The sequence below is a fragment of the Phalacrocorax carbo genome, chromosome 8, assembly GCF_963921805.1.
Source record: "Phalacrocorax carbo chromosome 8, bPhaCar2.1, whole genome shotgun sequence".
Taxonomy (NCBI): domain Eukaryota; kingdom Metazoa; phylum Chordata; class Aves; order Suliformes; family Phalacrocoracidae; genus Phalacrocorax; species Phalacrocorax carbo.
In genome coordinates this window covers 31721986-31735104 of record NC_087520.1, presented here as the reverse complement: position 1 = coordinate 31735104, position 13119 = coordinate 31721986, and positions in this window count along the sequence as shown.

Here is a 13119-nt window from a genome sequence, read left to right as displayed (position 1 = left end):
TTCTGAAGTGAAAACTACACACACAAAGAAGTACAGCCAATCAAAAAAGATCACTACAGCTAATTAGCCACCTGCAATTTGTGATATGTTTCCACTTAGATTTTGCAATATTTTAAACACAGGCTTGAACTTCTGACTTTCAGTATAAGCTTGGTTAAAACAAAACAAAACAATTAACAACGTACACTTCCCTGAAGGAAGTAACTTGTAATCTTCATTAACCCCGTTATGTGCAGTATCATTTCACCACCCTAATGCTCCCTGCAGCTGCAGCAGTCTGGCAAGCACAAGCCACAAGAAAAGCTCATTTACATGTGCCTTCTGGCCTTGTTCACTAGAAAAAATTGCTAAGACAAATTACAGTGTCAAAAGAAAGCTCATTAAATTTTTATATCAGATTGCAATGTTACCTTTAGCTCCCTGGGTATGCATCCCTCTTTCTGTCGTTAGTTTTCAGTCCTCCAGGCTCAACTGTTTAAGGGCAGCAGCAGACCAATCATAAAAAAGGCAGCTATTTGCTTACTGGTATAAAATGAAGCGTACAACCATCACTAATTCACATTTACCAAAAATATAGCTCAATTACTATGTCACACTAGACTGCTGAATAGCATATCTCCACATGTATTTAATTTAGTACCAGTATTTGTGCTGAGGAACAACAGCAATTAAATGTACTGAAATGGGAATTAAGCACATTTTCCACCATTTGTCTGTCCTAATAGACTATAATTAGTGTTGTTCTTTTTCCTTAACAAAAAAGGAACACCTAGCCCAGTTATCCAGTGGTAATGTTAATGTTCCAGAAAAATTAAAAATCCTTTGACATCTGGAAAGGCTGAAAGAGTTACAAACTTCACCTTAAGATGCAGTTATGTTGGATATTTTCAACGAACAGTCATTTAAAAAACTGAAGGACATGAAAGTTAGTTGATGAGTGTTTAAAAGGTAGATAAACAATTAAGAACTTTTGTCTGCTTAAAATTAAGAATGGTGAACTGAATAGTGTTTATTTCCCACCAAAAATCCAGTGTGATGCCTTTTTTAAAAAATCTGTTCTCTACTTCTTATTGGGTTTGAAATATTTTTTCATTCTTTAAATATTTTTAAGTACTTCTACATTGTGCGTATAGCCAATATTTCGTTATGTATTTCAAACAGTACTTTAGATCCTACTTGTTCACAAGGCGAAATACATTAAGATTGTGATTTTATTCACCACCACTTCAACACTTTTTAATTTGCGTTCAGACCTGACACATCTAAATATAATTTGATAGAATGCAGTCATTCCGTCCCAGCCCAAGCCTGCACTGCTACAGTCAGGCAGTGTCCAAATCAAAGCGATTGCTTCTGAAACGTCACAGCAAGTAGAACTTCTCTCTTAAAAGTATGACAGGCAGCATATGCTAAACCTTGCAATATTTTTTTAAGCTTTCCAGGTTTCTTAGGGTTCTGCTGAATTAGGATTATACTTCAAATCTGCTGTTGACTTGCACTTTATCAACTACCAATAGTTAAATAGTTAACAGGTAACTAACCCAAAGGAATATCACAAGTGTCCTCTGTTTTTCAGATGCCTGGCCCATGTTTAAGCTACTAATCGTCATCATCCAGTGAGTAGAGTCAACTTTGTGAGGCCTGGTACAAAAATAATTCACTAATATTAAAAAAAGGGGGAAGGGGGACAGGTAAGAACGAGGATATCAAGTTAGCCTCTCTCCCTCTCATCCAATGTTTATTCAAGTCAAAAAAGCTCCCACACACCATTTTGAGAGATAAGGATAAGCCATCTGTATTCTAATGGTTCGGGTACCCACAGGACATGAAAGAATATGAAAGAATCACAGACCAAAGTTAACATTTCTGCATTAAAAAGTAAAACATAAACTGGGTTGGTCCTCTTATGCTAAGTCAGCACCTCTAACCCCAAAAGAAGTCTGTATTCCATGATTTGTTAAAAACCTTTTAGAAGTCTTAATTCTGAAATTAAATCATTTCCTAACATTCCAGTGAGGCAACTTCTTTCACAAACCTTTCCAACTTCAAAGTAAAATGTTTATTTCATGAATTTTTCATCACAACAGATACCTCTGCTAAGATTCCAATTTTCACTAAATTGGCACTTTTTATACTGCTGAATTTTGTCAGAATTGACCAAACTTTTCCTGTGAACACAATAATGCTATATCTAGATTGCAGCAAAACTGCAAGATTATTTGAAAATATATTTTCATTTTGCCGATTTTTCCTTTTAAAGTATTGACAAAATTTCAAAAAAGGAAGTAGAATCATATTTTAAGATGCAGCTTTCCAGCAAGCATTGTTTTCCAAACAGAAAGGCTCTTCCCTTCAGAGGGAGCACAGAACTGATCAGAACAACTAGCATGTTCACTTGACATTATCTTTTCCTCAGCAGAAACCAATTTCTGCAAGAACAGTTTGAAACTTCAAGTTGTAACACACACTCAGGGAATCATTTTTCTTACAGAACTCACAGGTTTGTCATTTAAGAGGTTTAATACAGCTATCAGTTATTGCTTCTTTTTTTCACTGCAGCTGCCATCTTTGGACACCACCAGGATAACTGTCACTATTTGCTTTAAGTAACAACACTAGAAATGCATAATTTTCATTTTGCAAAATGCCAGCTTAGGATTTATCGCAATTTAGAGGACTGTAGTAAAGGGAAGGAGAATGGATGCAAACCACTGGATACAATGCTCTTCTTACAAGTGGAAGTAGAAACGGAAGGAACTGAATTTTTTTTATGATACTGAAAACACAAACCCCTGGAACTTCAGGTCAAGCAGCTGCATAAGAGAAGAAGAAATTGCCTAAAGGGAACTACTATGCTCAACTTCCAAAATACTTAAGAATGGAATATGATCTGAGTATACTAAGCACCAGGCTTCTGATCACATTTAAAAATCAAAATGAGGTTTGCTGTTTCATAGGAACAGGATATAGTTATTAAAGTTTTTCTAAATCTTATACATGACTTTTGGCTCAAGCATAATAGATTTCAATAACTCCTGAGGGAACATGCACTCTACTGATGCCAAGAAACCAATATTACGCAAATTTTGAGAAACACTCAAAAAGTCCTGACTATTCTTATGGCCAGATGCTGAGTGGCTAGGCATCCCACAGGTGCCCCAGACCACATGGACAGATCACATCTACAGTCCTATTTTCTGCATATGCAGCAATTTATAAACAGCAAAGTACAGTTGGGCTATCCTTTCACTTGACTTGCAGCAAAGTATTTCATTTAATAATGTCCTTCCTGCTTAGAACTAATTCAAGGGTAGAGTAACACATTTAACATATTCCTAGTTATAATTGCACAGCCTTGAATGCCAGAAATAGTTTGAAACTGAAAACTATTGGAAATCTGTGCAGACCAAAGACAATGCAGATGAGCAAAAATAACAACAGGTATCACTTAAACACCTAAAACTGTGTCCAAAATTTCCAGACATCAGCTACAGAATTGCATTTTACTTTCTGCTGCTAGCTGAGTGAGGCAGTTCTTTTATGCAGAACGTGCCAGTCTCCTAAATTAGAGTCAGTACAATGATCCATAACCAGGGAACTTTATGCAATCATTGACAACCGATTTCCATCTAATTCACAATGGGCCAAGCTCTGGCCTAATGTAAAACCCAATATTCTTTCATCACCCATGTGTTACATGACGACCAAAGTCACATAAGTATTGCTAATCAGAAATCTGTCTCATTGATGTCTCAGCTTCCACATAATCACAGATTCACAGAATGGTAGAGGTTGGAAGGGACCTCTGGAGATCATCTCATCCAACCCCACTGCTTGAGCAGGGACACCTAGAGCAGGGGACAGAGAAATGCATCCAGGTGGATTTTGAATGTCTCCAGGGAAGGAGACTCCACAACCTCCCTGGGCAGCCTGTGCCACTGCTCTGTCACCCTCACAGTAAAGAAGTTTTTTCTCATGTTTAGCTGGAGCTTCTTGTGTTCCAGCTTGCTGCTTGTCCTGTCATTGGGCACTACTGAAAAGAGTCTAGTCCCATCGTCCTGACACCCACCCTTTAGATATTTATAGGTATTGATGACATCCACCTTCAGTCTTCTCCTCTCCAGGCTGAACAAACCCAAGACTTTCCTAATAAGAGAGATGCTCCAGGCCACTGATCGTCTTCGTAGCTCTCCACTGGACTTGCTTGAGCAGTTCCCTTTGCTTCTTAAACTGGGGGACCCAAAACTGGACACAGTACTCTAAATGAGGTCTCACTAGGGCAGAGTAGAGGGGAAGGATAACCTTCTTCGACCTGCTGGCCACCCTCCTTATAATGCATCCCAGGATACCACTGGCCTTCTTGGCCACAAGGGCACAGTGCTGGCTCATGGTCAACTTGCTGTCCACCAGCACTCCCACGTCCTTCTCAGCAGAGCCGCTTTCCAGTAGGTCAGCCCCCAACCTGTACTGGTGCGTGGGGTTGCTCCTCCCCAGGTGCCTTGCACTTGCTCTTGTTGAATTTCATCAGGTTCCCCTCGGCCCAGCTCTCCAGCCTGTCCAGGTCTCGTTGGATGGCAGCACAGCCTTCCAGCGTAACAGCCACTCCCCCCAGCTTAGTACCACCAGTGAACTTGCTGAGGTTACACTTCGTGCCATCATCCAGGTCATTGATGAATATATTAAACAGGACTGGACCCAGCACAGACCCTTCGGGAACACCGCTAGTTACAGGCCTCCATCCGGACTCTGCCCCATTGATCACAACCCTCTCAGTTCTGTTGTTGAGCCAGTTCTTTGTCCACCTCACTGTCCGCTCATCCAACCCACACTTCCTTAGCTTCTCTATGAGCATGCTATGGGTGACAGTGTCAAATGCCTTATTGAAGTCAAGACAGACAACAGCCACTGCTCTCCCTTCGTCCACCCAGTCAGTCACGCCATCACAGAAGGCTATCAGGTTGGTCAAACATGATCTCCCCTTGGTGAATCGATGTTGACTACTTCTGATAACCACCTTCTCCTCCACATGCCTGGAGATGACCTGCAGGATGAACTGCTCCATCACCTTTCCAGGGACAGAGGTGAGGCTGACTGGCCTATAGTTTCCCAGGTCCTCCTTCTTGCCCTTTTTGAAGACTGGAGTGACATTTGTTTTCCTCCAGTCCTCGGGCACCTCTCCTGTCCTCCACAGCCTTTCAAAGATGATGGAGAGTGGCTCAGCAAAAACATCCACAAGCACCCTCAGCACTCGCAGATGCATCCCATCGGGGCCCATGGATTTGCAAGGATCCAGTTTGCATAGGTGATCTCTGACCCAGTCCTGCTCAACTAATGATAAGTCTTCCTTTCTCCAGATTTTTATTCTCTCTTCTGGGGGCTGAGATGCCTGAGGGCCAGCCTTAGCAGTAAAGACCAAAGCAAAAGCAGCATTCAGTAACTCCGCCTTCTCTGCATCCTGCATCACCAGGGTCCATACCTTGTTCAGCAGTGGGCCCACTGTATCCCCAGTCTTCCTTTTACTGCTGATGTATTTAAAGGAGTCCTTCTTGTTATCTTTGACATGCATTGGCAGATTTAATTCCAATTATATATTTGTGAGCAAATAATACTTAGAGGGGATTTTCTGATGCATTGTTTTGGGGATGTTATTATGGTTTTTTGTGAAGTCTCCCTTTCAAATTCTTAACATTGATGAGGCAAAATTATCTGATACATGTTATGTCATGTAAATAATGAATATTTACTCCATATGCACAGTCCCGCTGCCTTTAGTGAAAGTTCTGCATATTTCTTATGCCACAGAAAACTTAAGATCAGAACAAATAGAACTTTACCAGAATGATGGCATCTGTTGTTAAAATTTGATACAAACAAGTAATTCTTCATCATTACCTCATGTGAGACTGGGATTGCACTAGTTTCACAGGCCTACTAACACCTTTTTAAATATGCTCTTTTCAAACAATCATGCTGGTTTAGTGAATTGTGTGCTTTATCATTCTGAAACGAACTGAGGTAGGAGGGGAGAAAAAAGAAAAAAAGAAAGAAAGAAAAGCCAAAAAGCACACAGTAGCTATGTACAAGTATATGTCCCAATACTGACAGAAGCAATATATTTTGAGGACGTGAGAAAGAGAAGTTCAAGAGGACAGAATAAGTTTCAATTAAATAATAGGGTGTTTTCCTTGTATTTATAGCAGTTAAAACAAGCATCTTCATGGATACCTCTTAAAAGTTTGAGTTTTATTTATGAAACCAATGTGCACAGAATAAGGTTAAATGTGCTAAGGTTCTGGCTTAAGATTGAAATACTAAACTTGATCTGACCTAAAAAAATATTTTAAGTTCCGAGGTACCACGTTGAAATAAAACATGTAGCAGCCATCTTATATTACTATGCTGTGATCTGATAAACCATGTATCACATCTATTTCAAACGGCTAACTGACATGTTTCTAAAAACCTTTGTGCCCATACCAGTGATTCTCCATAACCATTTAATCCTCAAAATGTTCAACCTGCTAAAGAATCAGATGTGTTTATAGAATGTAAGAGAGGCAACTGAGTCACATTTATCACCTGTAGCTCTGAAAGTTTGAGTTTTATAGGTCAAGACACCATGAATATTCCTTGGAACATTAACATATCAAAGTCAGGACTGCCCAAATAGGAGCTATTCACATTAGATTATCGAGCACTTTTTAAGGACACTTTAATATTGTATTATAATAAAAGGCTGGCAGTCCTACGATTAAGATTAAAATGAGCTATTTTATTTACTGAAATTTCATAAAACACTGCATCTGAAACCCTTAAATGTTTGTAATATAGCAAACCTTTCAAGCTGAAGAATAGTATACTTGCTCATTACCTTTTAAATTGATTGGATGCTGCAGCTTGTGTTTGTGTGGGAGTGTGCCCACTTCAGAATTCCAACAATTTTTATCTGAGCTGCATGTTATGATTCACAGCACATCTAAAGTTTGTCATACGCAGTACCCTTGACACCGTTTGATTTCAAAGCTGCTTGCTACAAATCCTCTGCAATCAGGTAGTGCTTGTTATTAATACCTTTAACCTGATCTCGGACAGGAAATCTAATGCAGTGTGATTTTGCTAAACAGACTGAACAGTGATCAGCATCCATATCTGATGGATTATGTTCTTTGTACACCACTTATGGTGAGCAAGGAACACAAAAAGATGCATATGTTCATGCCTGTATGTTACTGTGCATGCAAGCACTGGAGGTGAGTCCATTTGTATTCCCACCATTACGTTCTTTGCATCAAGATCAGCTGAAAATAAACAGCATTTTGAGGAAAAGGGACATACTACCCCTCCAATGAAATGAAATATTCACAGCTTTTATCAGTTAAACGTAAAACATGCTACAATTTGCATATACAATGCAGTAAAAAGTAATTCTGAGCACTGTTATATACATTGTTTTCTTTTGAATATTTAACTGAAAGTCCAGGAGGTTCCTGGATCTTAGGAAAAATGAATAGCAATTTCTGTTCTTCTGGAAGACATCATTTCACTGCTACTCATCCCTTCAATTTAAGATCCCTTCAATTTAGGCTGCCATTAGTCATAATTAGTCATAATTCTGAGACCCATGTAACTAGAAGCCAGTATTGTACTACTAATTTAAGTGAATTTTCCTTCCATGGAATTCATTCTGACAACTATTCCTCCCTTTTTGTTTGGTTTTTTTAATGTATAGCCAAAGGCAATCTTCTAAATATGCACTCTATCATAATCTCTTGGGCCTTTCCTTTCCTTTGTGCACAATGAAGCACATCACTGAGGTTCTGATAGTTCAAAGAACTCCTCTGCTCTGGTAAATAGCACGAATTTAGTACACACACCCCTGTGCTGGTTCTTCCAGGAAAGCTGCTGCTCCAGTTTCCAGTGAGCAAGTCCCCAGACAGAAGAGTAAAAGTGCTGATTTTATTTCTAAGCATAATAGAGAGACTCTTGATTCACATTTACAGAAACTGAGTTGGGAATGCCATGATCAGGACTAGAGGGGCCCTGCCTCCAGCCACGTGGAGGAAAGGGATAACAGGGCTTACTGGACTGTGGGGATAGATGGCCTGGCACGTCCGACCCACAGGAGTATAAAGCTTCAGTGGACACCAGTGTACATGCACTTTAATGCCATCAAACTATATGCGGCAGAACCCATCAGCATTGCTGGAGTGACAGGGGGATCCCAAGACCTAACTGTATTGGAGGCCGAAGTGAGCCTAACCGGGAATGAGTGGCAAAAGCACCCCATTGTGACTGGCCCAGGGGCTCTGTGCATCGTGGGCATAGACTACCTCAGGAGAGGGTATTTCGAGGACCCAAAAGGGTACAGGTGGGCATTTGGTGTAGCTGCCTTGGAGAAAATTAAACAGTTGTCTACCTTGCCCAGTCTCTTGAAGGACCCTTCTGTTGTAGGGTTGCTGAGGGTCAAAGAACAACAGGTGCCAATCACCACCAGAACAGTACATCGGCGGCAATATCGCACCAACAGAGACTCTCTGATCCCCATCCATCAGCTCATTCACCAACTGAGGAGCCGAGGAGCCAAGGAGTCATCAGTAAGACCCACTCACCCTTTAACAGTCCCATATGGTCAGTGCAGAAGTCTAATGGCGAGTGGAGGCTAACAGTAGAATATCGTGGCCTGAACGAAGTCACTCCACCATTGAGTGCTGCTGTGCCAGACATGCTAGAACTTCAGTACAAACTGGAGTCCAAGGCAGCCAAGTGGTATGCCACAATTGATATCACTAATGCATTCTTCTCAGTCCCTCTGGCAGCAGAGTGCAGGCCACAGTTTGCTTTCACTTGGAGGGGTGTCCAGTACACCTGGAATCGACTGCCCCAGGGGTGGAAACACTGTCCTACTATTTGCCGTGGACTGATTCAGACTGTACTGGAACAGGATGGAGCTCCCAAACACCTTCAATACATTGATGATATCACCGTGTGCAGCAACACAACAGAAGTTGTTTTTGAGCAAGGAGAGAAAATAGTCCAAATCCTTCTGAAAGCTGGTTTTGCTATAAAACAAAGTAAGATGAAGGGACCCGCACAAGAGATCCAGTTCTTGGGAATCAAATGGCAAGACAGACGTCATCAGATCCCAATGGATGTGATCCACAAGATAGCAGCCACATCTCCACCAACCAGCAAAAAGGAAACACAAGCTTTCTTGGGTGTTGTGGGTTTTGGAGAATGCATATTCCAAATTACAATCTGATCATAAGCCCTCTCTATCAAGTGACCCGGAAAAAGAATTATTTCAAATGAGGCCCTGAGCAACGACAAGCCTTTGAACAGATTAAACAAGAAATAGTTCATGCAGTAGGCCTTGGGCCAGTCCAGGCAGGACAGGATGTAAAAAATGTGCTCTACACCGCAGCCGGGGACAATGGCCCTACCTGGAGCCTCTAGGGTTTTGGAGTCGGGGATACAGAGGATCCAAAGCGTGCTATACTCCAACTGAAAAAGAGATATTGGAAGCATATGGAGTTCGAGCTGCTTCAGAAGTGGTTGGTACTGAGGCACAGTTGCTCCTGGCACCCCAACTGCTGGTGCTGGGCTGGATGTTCAAAGGGAACATCCCCTCCACACACCATGCAACTGATGCTACGTGGAGTAAATGGGTTGCACTGATCACCCAGCAGGCTCGAGTAGGAAACCCCAGTCGCCCAGGAATCTTGGAAGTGATTATGGACTGGCCAGAAGGCAAAGACTTTCGAATATCACCAGAGGAGGAGGTGACACATGCTGAAGAAGCCCCACTGTATAACAAACTGTCAGAAAATGAGAAGCAGTATGCCCTGTTCACTGATGGGTCCTGTCGCCTTGTGGGAAAGCACTGGAGATGGAAGGCTGCTGTATGGAGTCCTACACGACAAGTCGCAGAAACTGCTGAAGGAGAAGGTGAATCGAGCCAGTTTGCAGAGGTAAAGGCCATCCAGCTGGCCTTAGACATTGCTGAATGGGAAAAGTGGCCAGTGCTCTATCTCTATATTGACTCCTGGATGGTGGCAAATGCCCTGTGGGGCTGGTTACGGCAGTGGAAGCAAAACAACTGCCAGTGTAGAGGCAAACCCTCCACATTGTGGCAAGATATTGCTGCCCGGTTAGAGAACCTGGCTGTAAAGGTACGTCGTGTCAATGCTCATGTCCCCAAGAGTCGGGCCACTGAAGAACATCGGAACAACCAGCAGGTAGATCAGGCTGCCAAGATTGAAGTGGCTGAGGTGGATCTGGACTGGCACCATAAGGGTGAACTATTTCTATCTCAGTGGGCCCGTGACACCTCAGGTCATCAAGGGAGAGATGCAACATACAGGTGGGCTCGTGATCGAGGGGTGGACTTGACCATGGACGCTATTGTGCAGGGTATTCACAAATGTGAAACGTGCGCTGCAATCAAGCAAGCGAAGTGGGTAAAGCCTCTGTGGTATGGGGGACGATGGATGAAGTTTGAATATGGGGAGGCCTGGCAAATTGACTATATCACTCTCCCACAAACCCGTCAAGGCAAGCGCCATGTGCTTACAATGGCAGAAACAACGACTGGTGGCTGGAAACGTATCCTGTCCCCTACGCCACTGCCTGGAACACTATCCTGGGTCTCGAAAAACAAGTCCTGTGGTGACATGGCACCCCAGAGAGAATTGAGTCAGGTAATGGGACTCATTTCCGAAACAACCTCATAGACAGCCGGCCAAAGAGCATGGTATTGAGTGGGTGTATCACATCCCCTATCACACACCAGCCTCTGGGAAAATTGAACGGTACAATGGACTGTTAAAAACTACACTGAGAGCAATGGGGAGTGGAACAGTCAAACACTGGGATACACATTTAGCAAAGGCCATCTGGTTGGTCAACACAAGGGGATCTGCCAATCGAGCTGGCCCTGCCCAGTCAGAAATCCTACAAACTGTGGGAGGGGATAGAGTCCCTGTAGTGCACGTAAAAAGTATGCTGGGCAAAACAGTCTGGGTTCTTCCTGCGTCAGGCAAATGCAAACCCATTCTCGGGATTCCTTTTGCTATATGCCATATCAATGGTATCATGGTGGGAATCTCCCAATTAATAATAATAAAAAATGAGCTTTCAATTGAACCAAGCAAAGTGCAGCAGTGAGGGAACAAGAACTAACAGTGCAGTGGTGATGGAACAAGGACCGACTTCAGCATGCATCAATCTAACACCACACACAGCACCTCTCTGAAAGACTCTTACAATAGATGAAAACTAAAGTCATGGTCTAAATGAACTCAATGGACATTTCACAGACATTTTACAGGGGTGGTCCATAGACTAGGGGAATGATAAATGAAATCTGTATATTCTGTTAAAGGATGAGAAGGCAGGTAGGGGTTATTGACATTGTATTGGAGAGTATGGGACCTGGGCATGATGTAAATGATATGGAAATGATATGGAAATGATGGAAATGATATGGAAATGATATGGAAAACCACTTTTGTGGTTTTAGCTGGGATAGAGTTAATTTTCTTCACTCTAGCTGGCATAGTGCTGTACTTTGAACTTAGCATTGAAAAATATTGAGATAACACACGGATGTTTTGGCTGCTGCTGGGTAGCGCTTGTACTAGTCAAGGACATGTCTAGCTTCCCATGCTCTGCCGGGTGCACAAGAAGCCGGGAGGGGAGGGGGCACAGCTAAGAGAATGGATTCAAACTGACCAAAGGGATATTCCATATTATGTAACGTCATGCCCAGTATGTTAACTGGGAGGAGCTAGCCGGAAAAGAGAGGGAGCAATCGAAGCTCGGGGATGGGCAGCGTTGGTCGGCGGGTGGTGAGCGGTTGTATCATCTGTGTTTCTGTGGTTTTTTTTCTTTCCCTTCCTTTTCCATTTTGTTATATTAACATTATTGTCATTATTATCATAATCGTTATTATAATTATTATTTTATTGTAATTATTAAACTGTGCTTATCTCAACCCAGAATTTCTTTTGCTCTTCCGATTCTCTTCCCCATCCCACAGGGGTGGGGGGGTGACCGAGCGGCTGCGTGGTGCTCAGTTGACAGCTGAGGCTGAACCACGACAGTTCATTTAAGTGCAGGAAGGATGGCACATGGGAGGCATCTGTTTGTGTAACCAAATGCTCATGCCTGTTTACATAAAACAGAAAGTTTGTGAGAATCCCCCACCCTTTTTTTTGTTCACAGGTGAAAGTTTTTATGCAGAAGAATATGCCTGAAATTGCAAAGGGTTTAATTTTATTTCCTTCACTGAGCCAATCCTGAAGCATGAAGTAAATCCCCCAGAAAAAAATGTTGGTTAAGTAGTAGCAGTACCAATAATGTATGTTTTGATGAGACAGTTTGGCTATAAGATTGTCTACCGAATTAGAGGCCAGTGGAAAGGACTGGTATAGTTTAAACTGCACGTCATGAAAACAGAAGCAGAAGGGTTCCTATTGCATCTTAGTTCTGTGTATCCCAGTTTATAATTGATGTTAGTGTCCTGCATCAAGCCATCTCCAGTTAAGTAGTCATTTGTATAGGCAGCTTATAAAAGTTCTCTTTGTCCATGGGAGAGACAGTATTTCCTTTAGTTTCCTGGAAAAAAACAGTCTCCCTGGAAGTGTAATAAATAAGGAGAATTATAAAGTCAAGACAGACATTGTAGTGTGTCTTAGAGAAGTAGGGAAGCATGCAGGCATCTTTGTAATTCTTAGCAATGAAGTTATCTGAATATCCTTGGTCAGGAATGGCTCTTGCCGGAGTTCATGACAGAATAAAAATAGGTTATATCTATATTGCTTAGTTTACTCATCTGTGAAACAGTTTCTGGATAGAGAGAAAAAAGATGACTTTATCTTGCTTTGTTAGAGCTGTGCTTGTATGCTTGTGCTTCCCTCAAAAAATCCTTCCACTTCTCTGTAATCGCTCTTCCCCAAAAAGATAAGTCTCATTACACTCACTGAAGAGCTGACTCTCCTCCAGAAAATTAAAGCACCTGGAACTGCTGTTTCTGAGCAGTTCTTAAGAGCTGGTGGTTGTTCTGTTGTATAGCTGCTATCTCTTTCACCAGGTGTGTATTTGTCAGAATGAAGAGAGCTG